General features: G+C 47.9%; 1 pseudogene; it reads left to right on the forward strand.

Annotated features, from left to right (window-relative positions):
- Positions 1-4,361: 4,361 nt before the first annotated feature.
- LOC125532802 (NAC domain-containing protein 75 pseudogene) lies at positions 4,362-5,252 on the forward strand (annotated as a pseudogene).
- Positions 5,253-6,110: the final 858 nt, after the last annotated feature.

The following is a 6,110-nucleotide window of genomic DNA, read 5'->3' on the forward strand; positions in this document are numbered from 1 at the left end:
TTTGCTGCACAGTATTACTGACCGCCATATTTGAGCACAACATTATTATGCATGGACCTTGACTATGTACGTCACCATGTGTCCAGATCTGAGATGCCGCATGTACCAGATGAACGGCGCCGAGTTCGACCCCGTGATGCTACGTGGGTGCCGAGGAACACTCTTGGAGTGTAACCGCTTTTCATTGGGGACAACTACCCCATTGTGAAGTGGATGCCACCTTCCGTGCACGACATGGAAAGCCTGCCGTTCATGAAGCATGGTTGTGTCTTCAGTGCACACCACCGGATGAACGACATGCTGGGACACGCTATCCCTGATTTATGCCGCTTCAGCTTGGATGAGTCTCCATCTGTGGAACCAGACTAGAAATCTGCTACAATGATTCTCGTTGCCCACCGCTATGGATCGTGCCATCCATGAAGAACACCTAGGACTGGAACCTGGAGGAGGACATGTATCCCATCTATAACGTGTAAGTGGAGTACGATAAATTGTGAACGGTAGTGCTGTGAATATATGTAGACTAGTCGTGCACAAATTTATCACATGAATTGGAGATGAACTTGTGTGGCACACTGGCATTTGTCCTTTAGAATTTATTACTAGTAAATGTGTTATGTGTACGTGCAACTTGTGTGGTTGTTGCATGGGCTCCAACATGCTCTTTGAGAAAAAAAGGTGGCACAACTTTGGATATACGTGACGTGGCGGCATCATACAGTAGCATTGTTCGCTATAGTTGTAGTACGCTCCTACTAGGACGACAAATCCTATAAAACCTTGCGCTTGGCTCTTTGCCTCTTCGGGAGGTTGAAGAGTTTGTACTCGTGTGAACCATGCACTTGGCTCTTCGCCTCTTCGGAAGGTCCCACAATGATGATACTACAGTACACATTATGCTTCTTGCAATCTGACACCGATTGAACTACTGCATGTCCACCGCGAGGGCGAGGGCGAGGGATAGGGAGAGGGTGCTATAGTCAAAACCCTCTCCTCGTCCTGCGAACCACCGCGTGCGTGGGTGAGGGAGAGGCGTAGTAAGCAAGCTTCTCCTCATTCGGCGAGTTGACGGGACACATCAAAGCAGTACTAGTACTAGTCCATACTGCGTCCTTTCCGATTAATATGGATTAATTTGAAACGGGAAAAATACACTGGCGGTCAACGTATGTAACAATACGCTCTTTACGGTCACTATATATAGTTTTGCGGTGATTATACGATCACTAGCTCATCGTAGAGCACCGTATTGCACCCTACTGACCGGACACATAGTCGACGTGGCACTTTGTTGACTGGTTAAATTGTCACCTGGTTTCTGGGTCCCACCTGTCAGTTGGCAGAGCAAAGAAATTAGCTAAAAAACAAAGAGTGTAGTACATCTACACTTCCAATGCATTTAGCCTTTAATCTAAATCGATATTGATTGACTAATGCACCAACTTGTGCTCTAGGTATAGGCTACATGTCTATCCTTAATTACAGCATGCAACGACCTTCATTTAATCTTTCTCTCTCAATGGTCGCATGCACACATAAGTCTGCTACTTTTGGGCGTTAATTATGCCCTGGTCAATGTGTAAATCTCTAAATGTACAGTCTTTCATGGACGTAGGGAGTAGGTTGAGCACTTGAGCGTGAGCGTGTGTGTTGCGTCGTGTGCTGTGTGCCGCATGGGTGCGTGAGTGTTGCGTGCATCCATGTGTACGTGTGAGTGTTGCATGTTGCATGCATGCATGCATGCATGGGGCTTACTCCCTCCCATTGACATGTTCATATTTCAAGCTTCCTCTGTTCCCTCCATATGGTGATACTCCATCTTTTCCCAAAAAATACGGAGTAAAATCCTCCCTCTGTTCCCAAATACGGAGTATTTGTCTTTCTAGAGATTTCAACAAGTGACTACGTACGGAGCAAAATGAGTGAAGTGAGCGTAGAGGTATAGGGATAATGTAGAAAGGAAGTCTTTGCGATCCATTATTCCCCATCTCGGTCAGAGAGAACTATTCAACTAGTCTTCGTAGTGAAGTGACAATACACACTGCAACAGATGGGACACTTAATTAATAAGCTGAACCAGCGTGTTGGTGTTACTAAATCAGCCTTACTCAGTACTGCCATCATGTTTGCCAGTAGAGCACGCTTCTGTCCTCCATTAACTGACATATGGGCCCTCTTGTGGTAGACCCAGATGTCATCGGTGTAACTATTTACACTCCGAAGGACGGTATATCCTAGTAGTAGTAGAATTGAGATTTAATGCACTTTCTTCCTCGTCTTCCACTCTTCTTCCTCCTCTCTTCTTCTTCCTCCTCTCTTCCCCATCGTCAGTCGCACACCATTTCCCCCCGCTCACCGCTCGCCCGCCCGCGCTATCTTCCTTGGTAGCTCGCGCGTACCATATCCCCCCGCTCACTGCTCGGCCACGCGAGGAGAAGCTTTTTCGCTCGCCGGCCAGAATCCACTTCCCCGTTGGCTCGCAGGCACCAGAAACCCCAATGGCAGAACCGACTAACATGCAGAGCCGCGATTGGAATTCCCTCCTCGATGTTCTCTTGGAGCAGATTTGTAATCGTATGGACCTACTCAGCACCGTCCGTCTGGCCGCATGCTCGGTGTCTTTGTACCTTCTACTTGTCTGCAACCGGCCGGCTCTTTTCAAGAGACCCTACTTGCTGATGCCCGATCCTCGCAGGTGGCCCAGACACCGACCTGACGATCCTACGGAGGTTGCTGTGGTGCCCCTCGACATGCTACCACTACCCGTCCACCTGCCCTTCATGCGCGGCCACTACTGGGCGGGCTTGAAGGCCAACTGGATCATCATCATCCACCATTCCGGTAGTCCGTGGCATCTCGTGGATATCTACACCCAGCGAGAGATCATCCTTCCATCTTTGGATACCACCGCCATCAGGCCTCGCGGCCCGCCGGACACTCCTGCCTACTACGCACGAGACGCGTCAAGCTTTTGGCTCGACCTCTGTTTGCTGAAGGTTGTAATCTGCGAAGTGCCCACACCATTAGAAGACTACATGGATTACAAGCTCATTGCCGTGTTCAACATGGGATTAGTCTATCTGGAATCCAGTCGCCATACATGGTTATGGCTCATCGTCGATCCTCTTTACCCAACACTTCTGTCTGATGCTATAGTGCATGATGGCATCGTTTATGCGGTCGACACACAGATTGGCTGCCTATACTGGTGGAATCTATCGTTGTGTAATTGTTCTATCTCATCTCATCTTTACCTTAAGAATACGACTGCCTGTTCATTGTTACAAATTTAGAATCTATAGTATGTCTATAACCACATCATTGCTATATGTTCCTCTCATTTCCTAGATTTTTATGACCACACATGTTATTGTTAGAGTTGATATGAGAACAATTGGTATCTAATGATTGTTAGAATAGATATTATGAGTGTAACCTCATGATTGCTATATGTTACTCTCATTTCCAGGATTTTTATAACAACGCATGTTATTTCTTAGAGTTGATATGATAACTGTAGTAAGTGCTATGGTAGAATATGAGTAGGCCTTGTCATATCTGTTTTCCTCTCATTGTTACATGATGTTTGAACCATGATATATTGCTAGAATATTAAAGCCATTGGCTTATTTTTTTAACTTGGGGTATGATTATGACCACGACATTGCAATTCTCTATCTATGATATGTGTCACTGTTATAATAATCTTAATTCCACACATACTCTGAACATGATTGTTTATTTTTGTCCTTTTGGTCTCCAATTTGAATTGTTGCAGCAGACGCAAATGCACTGGCCTTCGTGATTCCAGGACCTGTAATCATACCAGCCGATGGGTGGTGGTTGATCGGTCGTTCAGCTGACAATGGTCATTTGATGCTCATTTGCACGTACCAAATTGACCAAACCATTTCATCAAACCACATGCAGTCACAATGCCTGGGGCGTTCGTGACATTGATGGCTATGGCTGCTTTGTGTTCGAGAAAGATCCCAGCTCCGTTGGGCCAGGAGTATTCAACTGGAGGCGGGTTTACAGCCTCGACAACCACTCCATGTTCCTCGGTCTCAATTATCCGATCATCCAACCAATCATCGATCATATCATCGGTGATGATTACCGTGCTATGCAACTTCCATTCGCCAGGGGGACTATGTTTACACATCATACCATGGGTTTCATGAATCATCATATCCAGAGATTCGTCGACACAGCTTGTTGCTAGATAATCTTCAGTGTGTGAAAGACATCAAGCTTCCATGTGATGGATGGCTTTTGCAAACCCGACATGCGGCGACGTGGTTCATGCCAACAGCAAATATGCACAACTTGATTCGTACTGATATGTAGACTGAGCCATGTATTCTGCTGCTGTAGCATGGCCCTCTTTTGCTGGATATTATGTACTGTTGTTAGTTTGAAGCACTCCTCTAGTTTGAAGGATAGATACCTTTCTGGGATCAAGTGCATCCTAACTCACCTGCGCAGGATGTACTGATAATGATGATGGAGATGTTGTGCAGTATATATATATATCACTTAGGCTTCAAGTGCGTACTTGTTAGTTAAACCTATGGTTAAAATGTGACACTAAATACGACTAGTAAGTAGTACAGTAGCAGCACTAGTATACGTCGGTCAAATTATTCATCATGTCCACACATTGAATTGATGTGACAACATGCTGTGCGTGAGGTGACACAAGAATCCCGGCGGCGTGTTCGGGTATTCTGGACTTCAGATTTGGAGTACCACTTATCTGTCAAAATCTTTCATCATTCACTTAAAATAGTCGATTGATCATACATTGAGTACCATATAACTGGAATTAACCCATGCAAGTCGAAGAAGGATTGGCCGGTGCTTCCGGCTGGCGTCAAGTTCGATCCCACGGATCAGGAGCTGATCGAGCACCTTGAGGCCTAAGCAAGCATTTCTTTCGGCACAATTCCAGGGCGTTCAAAAGGGGCACGTGGACGCGTTGCAAGATACAGTCAGAGTGCGGCATGCATGCGATGTGGCACAACACCGGCAATACCTTGCCAGTGATGGTCAATGGCCGACAGATGGGCAGCAAAAAGGTTCTTGTGCTTCACACCAACAAGAACTTCGACCAGCAGAGGACCAACTGGGTGATGCACCAGTACCACCTCGGGGACCTGGAGCAAGAGAAGGAGCGAGAGCTGGTCCTCTGCAAGATTTTCTACCAGATGAACACTAGGGCCAGGACAAAAAATATTATAAGTTAGTTTGGTATTGGTACTTGTACTACCTTGTCGTCCGCAAGTTGGTATTTGTAACGCCCCGAGACCGATGTGCCAGGTGTCTTCCAGTATTCGTTGTTGTTACCTTGTCATTGCTTGCGTGTCATGCATCTCATACAATTGCATCATGTGCATTTCATTTGCATACATGTTCATCTCATGCATCCTAGCATTTTCCCTGTTGTCCGTTTTGCAATCCGGCGCTCCTATGTCACCCGGTGTCCCTTTCTACCTCTTTTTGTGTGCGGGTGTTAACCGTTCTTGGATTGGAACGAGACTTGCCATGCGGCCTTGGTTTACGACCGGTAGACCGCTTGTCAAGTTTTGTGCCATTTGGACTTCGTTTGATACTCCAACGGTTAACCGAGGGACCGAAAAGGCCTCGTGTGTGTTGCAGCCCAACACCCTTCCAAAGTGGCCCAAAACCCACCTAAACCTCCTCCATCATCTCGGTCGTTCGATCACGATCGCGTGTCCGCAAACCGCACCTCATTTGGACTCTCCTAAATCCCTCTACCTCTATATAAAGGCCTCCTCCCCGAAATTCCGGGTCTCCTCCAACCCTAACCCTAAATTTTCCCTCCGCGCCGCGCCGGACATGTCCACTCAGCCACCGGACGCGTCCACCCCGCCGCCACATCACTCCGACCAATCGAAGCGCGGCACCTTAGTAGCGCCGCCGTCCTGCGCCAATCGCGGCCCGCCACCTGTCCAGCGCGCCGCCTCCCACTGCGCCGGTCCGTGGAGCCCATCGCGGGCCCGCACAGGCCCGGTCGCCGCCGCCGCCGCCCACGGGCGCGTGCCCGCGCCGCAGCCCCGTCGCCCTTCGCCGGAAATCCGCCG

This window comes from Triticum urartu, chromosome 1A, assembly GCF_056163025.1.
Source record: "Triticum urartu cultivar PI428250 chromosome 1A, HENAU_Tu73, whole genome shotgun sequence".
In the NCBI taxonomy this organism is placed as follows: Eukaryota; Viridiplantae; Streptophyta; class Magnoliopsida; order Poales; family Poaceae; genus Triticum; species Triticum urartu.